At 42.6% G+C, this 10,416-nt stretch overlaps 1 long non-coding RNA gene across 3 annotated transcripts in view; it reads left to right on the forward strand.

Moving 5' to 3' along the window:
• The window catches only part of LOC107554789 (uncharacterized), a 23,050-nt gene extending 13,855 nt beyond the window's left edge, over positions 1 to 9,195 (forward strand). Inside the window, exons 2-6 of one of the 3 annotated variants that reach the window (XR_001605098.1) lie at positions 3,025 to 3,083; positions 3,806 to 3,895; positions 5,617 to 5,702; positions 7,777 to 8,899; positions 9,061 to 9,195. This is a non-coding gene — a long non-coding RNA (uncharacterized lncRNA). Of the gene's footprint in view, positions 1 to 3,024; positions 3,084 to 3,784; positions 3,896 to 5,616; positions 5,703 to 7,776 lie in introns of all 3 variants that reach the window. The other 2 variants (XR_001605097.1, XR_001605096.1) reach the window with 2 other exon arrangements.
• Positions 9,196 to 10,416: the final 1,221 nt, after the last annotated feature.

Consider the following 10,416-nt stretch of genomic DNA (forward strand, 5'->3'; position numbering starts at 1 on the left):
AGATTTTGTGTGTGTGTGAGTGTGTGAGTGTGTGTGTGTGTGTGTGAGGGAGAGTGTGTGTGTGTGTGTGTGTGTGTGTGTGTGTGTGTGTGTGTGTGTGCTGGCGGGTGTTGTTCTAAGCACACCCCATTAGCAGCTCATGGGAGGAGGTGAAACAGTGTTATCAGAGGCAGGTCTGATAATCTCAATTGGCTTTACTCACACTGATAAAATGCTCTCTGGGGCCGCAGCGCTGCTGGGCCGCTCCTGCAGGGTTACTGTGGCAACAGTTTGGAGAGGCAAAACAGACACTCTGTGTGTGTGTGTGTGTGTGTGTGTGTGGGTGTGTGTGTGTGAGTTTGTGTGTGTGTGGGTGGGTGAGTTTGTGTGTGTGAGTTTGTGTGTGTGTGAGTTTGTGTGTGTGTGAGTTTGTGTGTGTGTGAGTGTGTGTGTGTGTGTGTGTGTGTGTGTGTGTGTGTGTGTGTGTGTGTGTGTGTGTGTAAGAGGTCAGTCAGTCCCAGCAGCTAGTCTTAAAGAAATTCATAAATCACTCTTTTGTCTCTCTCTGGTATTTCTCATTTATGAGGCAAGTTTTTTTTTTGGAAAAAAAAATAAATTTAAGTGATAATGTATAATCAGGATCAAGTGTTTATTTTGTGATAATGGTTGACTGACTGTACGTTATGCTGCTTACTATTACTATTTTATAAAAAAAAAATATATATATATATATATATATATATATATATATATATTCATGTTCTTATATTTTATATTATATATAAATATATTTAATATATTAACATTTTTCTTAAATATATACATGCATGTGTTTGTATTTATATAAACATAATGAATATACACAGTATACACACATTATGTAAACAAAAGCTTTTATTTTGGATGCGATTGATCGCGATTAATCGATTGACAGCACTAATATATATATATATACATATATATTATCAATGTTGAAAACAGTTGTGCTGCGTCATATATTTGTGTATTAATATTTTTCTTAAATATATACATGCATGTGTTTGTATTTATATAAACATAATGAATATACACAGTATACACACATTATGTAAACAAAAGCTTTTATTTTGGATGCGATTGATCGCGATTAATCGATTGACAGCACTAATATATATATATATACATATATATTATCAATGTTGAAAACAGTTGTGCTGCGTCATATATTTGTGGAAACTGTGATGCATTTTATTTTCAGAATTCTTTGATGAATAGAAAGTTCAAAAGAACAGCATTTATTTGAAATCGTTTGTAACATTATATTAACATTATAAATGTCTTTTAATGAATTATAATTAATTATTAATTTCTCTCTTTCAAAAAAACAATATTTACTGACCTCACACTTTTGAATGGAAACAATCAGTACAGTTTAGAGTCATCTTACAGAAATATTTGAGCACAGGGTAATGACATGGACCGATCACATTTGTTCCATAGAGCCCAATAGTAAATGACTGCTGTTTATTTAACAAATGTGTGAGTGATGAATCATACAGGTGTGTGCTCATGTGACAGATGATCTCAATACCCACACATTATGCATTTACACTCATGTTAATGATTTTCTTTCTGTCACTCAGTTATATCTGCTATCTGAGTGTCTGTTGCTCGGTGCTAGTGCTCCTTTAGTAGCGCTCCTGTCTTTCAGACAAAGAAAGCAAAGTTATTCCTCTTTTCCCAGCTGTGCGTGCAGTGAACTTCAGCATGTCATTGTGCAAGCGCAGATTGCGGGCGTTTAAGTTAATGGAAGGTAAGAGCATGTACGGCGGCTTCAGGAGAGATTAGAGCTCAAATTGATTCCAGTCCTGCTTGTATCTAATGACCGGTCCCATAGAGTCGCCCTGTGTGCGCTCGGCCGCTTCTTTCATGCGGGATAGCCCCAGCATGATCCGAACCCTCGCTGTAATATCAAACACATGTGGGCGCCTTTAATGCTCGCTCCTTTAGCACGGGTCTCTCCCGGCGCGGAGCGGCCATTTGCCTTTGACACGGCCCATTCCGCATTAAAACGGTTCCCTGGGCTGGCACTGACCTCCCGATGACCCCAGCGGCCCGGCGCTCAAAGCTGCAGGAGAGGTTTTGTGGAGCTGCGCTTATTTGCCGCCATACTGGTGATAAAACTTCAGACAGGCTAATTGATGGCCTCTCTGACATAACAATAGCTGCTGAAAGCCTGGAACTCATTTACAGACAGCTGGAGAGGAGAGAGACCCCTGCCACGGGCCCTTACCAGGGGGCAGGGGACCCACTCAAAGAGCCGCTTGTATCGCAAACTTTGCGATCCTTCTGAACGCCTTGTGAGCGCTAACATGTGAAGAATAATGTTTGTGCATGCGTGAGGTTTGGGCTACAGTGTGGTCTCAGAAGTTGCTTGTTTGATCAACTTCATCTTAGAAGTTCCTCCAGAAGAGTATAGAGCTTTAAAATTAATGTGGAGAACAGCTCAGATCATTTGATGAGAAATGGCTGTGATCTCTCTTGGCAGATCTGAGCGTCCTTTAAGACACATGTGCGATTATGTCTGAGAAGCAGGAGGCTTCAGATAACGTCTGCACTTATCTGATTGCTGTCTTGGAGAATCCATTCCAGATCTCATTTCTACAAGGCAGAGCTTTGGCAAACCACTCAAACATTTCATTTATTAAAATCAGAGAATTCGATTTTCAAATTCATCAAATATGAACCATCCCGCACTCCTGAGTTGTATGCTGTTTTCTGGTTTGCCTGGGCTGGTAGTACTCGAGTCCAGACTAGACCGCGTAGACAAGAGTCCATCTCAAGTCCAAGATATATATATTTTTATGATTAGCCAAGACCAGCTCATTCGAATCCAAGTCCAGGTCGAGTCCAAATGCTCCAGAAATTATGATCTTGGACTCAAAATTTAGTCTGGTCTTGTCCATAATTGAGTACTACAACACTAAAGCTACTAAGTGTTTTATATCAGTTGGGTTTGTGATGGCAGGTGATGTAATGGGTCTTGTTTTTCTCCTGTGTTTGCAGGTTCATTAATGCCAGAAGAAGAATAGTGCAGCCCATGATTGACCAGTCAAATCGAGCAGGTAAACATCATCTCATCTTCTCTGATGTTCTCAACACTGTTTGTGTCTCACTTGAGAGTCCTTGAGCACGTCTCTCCCGTGTCTACGCTCCAATGAGAGCAGAATGAATCTAATTGGATGTTTCTCCATCTCGCTGGTTAGAGGGACATTAGCGCATCTCAATGCTAATTGGCCACAGGAGAACTTTACAGCAATTCTGGAGCGTTTCACTGTTTCTCTTTGTGTTATGGTACATTACAAAGCGATTTGCAATAAGCATTCATGAATTCACACCAGAAGCATAAATTAAATTCTCTAGTTTTTGAGTTACTAAATTTTTCTCGCTGTGCTGAAGCTGGGATGATTCCAGCACAAATGAATTGAATGAAATGGACAGGTCATGTAGCAGTGGTGTTTTTATTGATGAAAACACCAGCACATGAATGCAGATGTAGAGTTTCACTCAAAGTTTCAGCGAAAGTATCAGCACCACTGCGTGGTTTCTAGATATTTCTACTGAACCCAAGACCAGTGAAGCAAGTCAAGAGATAGATGTCATTCTGTTGATGTAACCTCCTCTTGTCCTGTTGATGCATACGTTGGAGAATGGTGTGTGTGTGTGTGTGTGGCTGATTGTGTTTGGGCTGCTGCTGGGATAATTGCTGATTGTCTGGTGTGTCTTCTCTCTTCTTCCCCTGGTGTCCACGTTTGACTTCACTCAGGTTTTCTTCTTGATCCTTCAGTGAGCCAGGGAGCGGCGTACAGTCCGGAGGGGCAGCCCATGGGCAGCTTCGTGCTGGACGGACAGCAACACATGGGCATCCGGCCGGCAGGTGAGATCCAGCGACCATCTTCCTACGATCACCTCTTCAACATCTCACTTCTTTCTTTTAGACCAAGGGTGTCCAATCCTGCTCTGGAAGGCCAATGTCCTGCAGAGTTTAGCTACAACCTGCTCTAAGGCTGATGATACACTGGGCAACTTTTTGAGCAATGTTGTCGTCAAGGGGCAACCAGGTGCGACACAGGACCCATGACTGATCTAAAATATCCAAACAGAAATTTGTTACCCATTCTCAATGGGAAAGTGCCCAAGCAATGTTGCTCAAAAAAAAGGTTGTCCCTGTGTATCATCAGCCTAACACACCTGTCTGGAGGTTTCTAGTAATCCCAAAGACCTTGACTAGCTGGTTATGGTGTGTTTGATGAGGCTTAAAACTGAACGATCCTGCTCTGGAAGGCCAATGTCCTGCAGAGTTTAGCTACAACCTGCTCTAAGGCTGATGATACACTGGGCAACTTTTTGAGCAATGTTGTCGTCAATGGGCAACCAGGTGCGACACAGGACCCATGACTGATCTAAAATATCCAAACAGAAATTTGTTACCCATTCTCAATGGGAAAGTGCCCAAGCAATGTTGCTCAAAAAAAAGGTTGTCCCTGTGTATCATCAGCCTAACACACCTGTCTGGAGGTTTCTAGTAATCCCAAAGACCTTGACTAGCTGGTTATGGTGTGTTTGATGAGGCTTAAAACTGAACTCTGCAGGACAGGTGACCTCCAGGAGCAGGATTGGACACCCTGTCTTAGTAACGCGCTTAATTGAAGAAAACATTGGGGCATCCTGATTCTCAGATGTTTCTCTTCCAGTAATCTCAGGTGTCTCCTATAGGCTGATGATACATGAGGGGCAACATTTTGAGCAATGTTGCTGTCAACGGGCAACCAGGTGAGACACAGACCAATCTAATGTATCCAGATAGAAATTTATTACCCATTCTCTATGGGAAAGTGCCTAAGCAACACTGCTCAAAAAAGTTCCCAGGCAAAATTGCTCAAAAAGTTGCCCCCATGTATCATCAGCCATAGAGTTTCAGGAAAGAAAAGATCTCAGACTGCTCAGAAGTCTGCAGTCAAAAGACTCATCTCTCTTTAGATTCTCTCAAGCTCGAATGATCTCAGCTGCTATCTATGAGTGCGTTTCCCAAAAGCACTGTTAGCTAACTATGGTTGCGAGTTCCCTTGAACTCTGTTGGTAACGACGGAACTTGCAACCATAGTTGCTTTTGGGAAACACACCTCATCGATTTTAACTGTTGTTTAGGAAGATTCAATTTAATTCAAGTTTATTTGTATAGCGTTTTTCACCATGCAAATCATTGCAAAGCAGCTTTACAGAAAATATTAAGTTTCTACATTATATTTAGGAGTAGGTTATTAGTGGTGACTATGGCAGAAATTAGCGTAGCTGCTGTTCCAACCAAGCAAAGATGATGTGTTCAACCCAAGCAAAATAATGAAAATGTGCATTTGATCAGATAGAGCTGAAGTACAAAGTTACGAGATGCATTATGTGAATGATTGGCTAAAGAGATGTGCCTTTAATCTAGATTTAAACTAAATAAAATCAAATTAAAAAACTCCTTACCTGAGCAATGAAAGAACAACCTGAGTTCTCTGGGTTGTTGTCAATTTCCCCAGCTGTCAGTTTGTTCTTCTTCTGTGTGTTTGGTTGTGTTTTGGGCTCTGATGTCTGTGCTGTTTGCCTCTGTAGGTCCTATGAGTGGCATGGGCATGAATATGGGCATGGATGGCCAGTGGCACTACATGTAACGGCTGTACAGTAAAGAAAAGGGGGAAGTAAGTACACTGGGACTCTTTTCTTCCTCCGCCTTTCTTTCAAAAGTATTTCCTGTCCGTTTCCTGTCAGAATTCCCCTGAAAGCCCAAAATAACACCACAGACGCTCCGCTTTACGGCCGGCCTGTGATTACTGAATATCAGGGCAGCATAACGAGTCAGGTGAGATGCGGGTCGTGCAATGTTTCCTGGACGGCCTGGAACAAAAACAAGGCAGAAAAGCACTAAAGTGGGATTTATTTATCGCTGCAGCGGCGCCGTGCTCCACGTCTCATGCGGCCAATGCAAATGTTGGACATTTGGGGGGAAAAAATGGCATCTCCTGGGGTAGAATATGACGGGGTGAAATTAAGCGGGCTCCAGTGAAGCGATAAAAAAGGAGAAGTGAAACTGTCCTCAGAGTGACATAAATCCGTCAGGGGAAGGATTGATGCCCAAATTATCTTATATGCAAAGACGGGAGCAGTGCAGTACATTACGCTCGCGGAGAGAGATATAGAGACGGCGGGTGACACAGCCATCCTTCACCGGGGGAAGCCGCGTGTCTTCTCTTTTTTACTGGGAACGGAGGGAGATGGAAAGGGAATATCTGCAGAAGGGAGCGCGTGGGCTATGGGAGGATGGCATTAAAGACGCACGACCGCATGTTAACGCAGAAATCTCCTCGTCTGATTAAGACGCCCATTACGCTGCCCGCCGGCGCCGTGCCACTGACATTTGAGAAATCAAGACGTACGGCGTCCCAAAGGTGGCAGGGCAGAGAAGATTTTATTTAACACCTCTACTTCCTGCTCAATGAGCCTCAATATAATAACACTTTGCTTGATTAAAAGAACCCTTTATATGTAAATAGACGGCAGTTTCCTGTAGGTCACCATAGCGATGCTGACGAAGCCCCCGCCTCGTTAATAGACTCTGAAACGTGGCGAGCGTGTTCTTTAAAACAGCTGCAGAGATAACATTTGCTCAGCTTGGATAATTTTTAATACGGCGCGGGATAATTTTGAGACTGTTTAATTACGTAACATATTTTATGCTTCATGAGCAATTAGATTAATAGCTTAATACAGAGGAATATTAGCCATCTCTGATTCGATTACGCACACACACACAATATGCCGTATTTGCTGTTTTTAATTATGATCGGTGTTGGAGCGCGCTTAGAGAGGTGTGCTGTTACTGAAGGATGCAGATCTAGACGGCGTCACACGCATCTGCTGCACATTTAAAGGGAAGAGCTGCAGGTTATACTGCGGCTTCGCGAGATTTTACGAGATCTTTTTAATAAACACGTGCATGTCTGATGAATGCGTGGAGAATGGAACTTGGCCTACACTGTTCTTTAATTGCGATGTACCGCGTTACAGGAATGTGCAGCGAGTGCCTGATGACCTTGGAGTGACCCTGTCCCCCCTTTAAATGACTGTTGTTAAAGCCCCTGGGGTCACGTTACAAAACACTGGCGTCCTGCATGTGTTCCCATGCACCTCAACACTAGAGATTGCACTGTTCTGATTCACAGCTCAGTGCTACAAATGTATTCGACCAGCACGTGCATCTGTGCTTGTAGTTTTCTTTATGGTCTGCGGCTCAATTAATGGCTTCCCGTGTAAGATCTTGTCCTGTATATTAAGCAGATATTGCGCTGTTCACTGAGCGGTGTTAACCAGCCCCTAAATAATTTAGCGAGTTCGTAAAGGAACTTGAATCAAATCTCGTTCTGTCACTAATTTCATCTGGGATTCGACCGCTCTGAGCGCTGATAAGTTTAGGTTGTTCCTGCAAGATCCACATCACTTCACTGCATGGCGCCAGCAACGCCAAGGTCATGGGTTTGATTCCCAGAGAACGTAAAATGCATGCATTCTGAACTGTCTTGTTCTGCTGTGTGATTGAGGATGGATAAGTGAAATGAACGCTACATCTACAGTCAAACCAAAAATTATTCAGACACCAGATATCATTTATGATGTTTTTTTTACTAGTGGGTGCAGGACACGAAGTAAAAGAGATAAGTGTGTTTTTGTGGTCGCATTGGTCTTGCACCGCTGACTGTGTGTTTCTCTGAACCTCAGGTGAATCGAGGCGTGCCGGGGGAGTTCGTACCTCAGCGTGGTCCTGTGGGCATCACCTCCTCCACCAAAAGCCCCTCGTCTCTTGTGTTTGTCACACCGATCTCCTCGTCACCCTGCGACCCGTGTGGCCATGCTAACGCACAGACCCCCTCCTCGACCACGACTCCTCTGACCCCCTGACCACAGCGCTGCTGGACCGGCCGATGATCGAAGGAACCAACCAATACTGGACAATAACCCCACGAAAGATTTGTGAAGGAAAAGAGAATGCGCTGACGCATCCGACAGCAGAATTAGAAGCCTCTCGTGGAATTCCAGACGAGCTGTGATCGTTTTTTATCTTGTGAAATTTTGTTACTTTTGTTGCTGGAGGACCAAGAGCTGACAAAAAACACTTTGTAAAATTGTGGGTGTCTGTTCAAATCAACAGAGGATGTTTCAGCTTATTAAACACACGCGCACACACACACACACACATGATAATGAAAAAAAAAAAAGACAAGAGACTCCAAGAGTTCAAACTACTGTAGTATAAAAGCATAGAAACTAAATTAAATCTTGTACATTTCTATCATCACTCACTTTATGTTTCATGAGCTAGTCTTAGAGTAAATCGTTGGCCTGTTTTTCACACTGTGTGTGCGGATCCCCGAGGCAGAGGAGCTCGAGCGCGGCAGTAACGGGAGAAACGGACCACGGTTCCGGTATAACGATGATTCCTCGTGCATCAGAGTTTCCGCCGACTGAAGCCCGCTCTCTTCACCAAACTCCTCCTCCTCCTCTTCTTTTCCTCATGCATTTTCCTTTTTCGGTCCATGAATGAATGTTGCCCTGTAGTTCTTCGTTTGAATTGCCCAAGCACTGGATTGTGTTGCTTTTATACGTTTTTATTTTAATATTATTATTAATATTATTATGATTAATTTTGTATCTCGGACTCTCAGAGTAAGAGCCTTATGAAGGACGTGTATCCATCCTGCAGCAGTGGGATCAATGTATTACCTGCCACGAGGACGATGCTCTGGATGCTCTGGATTCTGTGGCACACACAGCAGAGACGCGTGAACAACTTTAAAAGGATGAAAAAAAAAAACAAGAACTTAAATTATGAACTCAAAGCTCGGTGAGAAGCTGAGACAACATTGTAAGAAACTTCGTACAGAGTTCAGTCTATGAATTGTTTCATGTTAGATATTCTATGTGTTTACCTCAACTGAAGACGAATGTTTTTGCTAGTTTGAGATCTGCTGTGGCATTGATATTGTTCTGTCCTTCCTTTCTCAGCACGTGCTCCACTAGAAGATGAAATACTCTCCCTCGAGCTTTGTCAGAAATACATTCAATACTTGTATGAGGACTGTGGCGTGATGTGTCGAAGGTGTTCAGTCACAAATGCTGTAATAAATATTTCATTTTTGATTTTGGTATTCTTGTGTGCTGTACAGTGTGTTGCACATGGAAATGACATCAAATCTGTAATACATAATAGCTCATATTTAATGCATTATTCTTGTTTAATAAGCTTAGAAAGAATTCGGACAGTTTTTCAGCAGCCTATTGTTGTCGTGTAAAGGATCGTGGCGTGTTAATGTTCTCTAAATCCGATCCTGCACTGAAGATGTTGGGGCAGATTGGGGTTTAAGGGGGCACATGTGCAGGGTGCGTCCCACAGACTGAGTGAGACTGACGGGGTTCGAGTCTCCGCGGCGCCTCCTGCTGGCGCCTCGTTCACACTACACGCGCTGCGCCACGGCACAGCATCACTATTATTATCATTATTGTTACAAACAGCATTTATACACACTAGTAAAATGATGAATGGCGATTACAGTAACGAGGACGCTCACGTGCGCAATAAAAGCAACGAATAAAACGCGCTAAACATTAAAACTCTTTTCCAGGAAAATGTGAATGTAATGCAAACGTTTCAAGAGCTTGATGTGAAAGTTAGTCTTTCTTCAATACTTGCATGTGTAATATGTTTTTCTGAATATGTCCTGAAGGCTTCGTTTGAGCGCTCGATGCGTGAAAGAGAGCAGACGTCTTTATTTCCCCAAAGCAGCAGGCTCTTCATTAGCTGTAAAAAAGCCGAATTACAGCAGGTTATTAATCATTTAAAATCATACCAGCGGTAATTATTAATTTACTAAATAATAGCATTCGAAAATATATCACTGCAAGTAAATATCCAGCAGTCTGCAGTCGCGTGAGAGATTTCATCGCCACATTAAACATCTCCTGCAGATCTATATGAATAAAAAAAATAAAGAGCTGCGTTTTGCGCTGTTTTCATTAGCGCTGCGCAATTTAATTCTATACATTTATTGTATGTATTTAAGTGTAGGCTATTTATTCACCAAGAATCACAAACGAACAAATATCATTTTAATGCCTGTTCATTCGAGAAAACGGACGTGCAAATAATTCTTTTTGAAATTCTAAAAGATATGCTGAAAGAACAAGACAGGAGGAGAAGTGAAAGGAAGGGCGGCATCATTGTGAGCTGATCTGAATATTAATAAGGGACAGGAGGTGGATTGAACTGCGCCTGTGACAGGAATGATGGATGATCCGGCCTTCATCACCATCATCATCGTCATGTCAGAGTCACGGGAATGAATGCAAGAACACAGAAGCAGA

This window comes from Sinocyclocheilus grahami, unplaced genomic scaffold (assembly GCF_001515645.1).
Source record: "Sinocyclocheilus grahami isolate Dianchi unplaced genomic scaffold, SAMN03320097.WGS_v1.1 scaffold513.1, whole genome shotgun sequence".
NCBI classification, from domain to species: domain Eukaryota; kingdom Metazoa; phylum Chordata; class Actinopteri; order Cypriniformes; family Cyprinidae; genus Sinocyclocheilus; species Sinocyclocheilus grahami.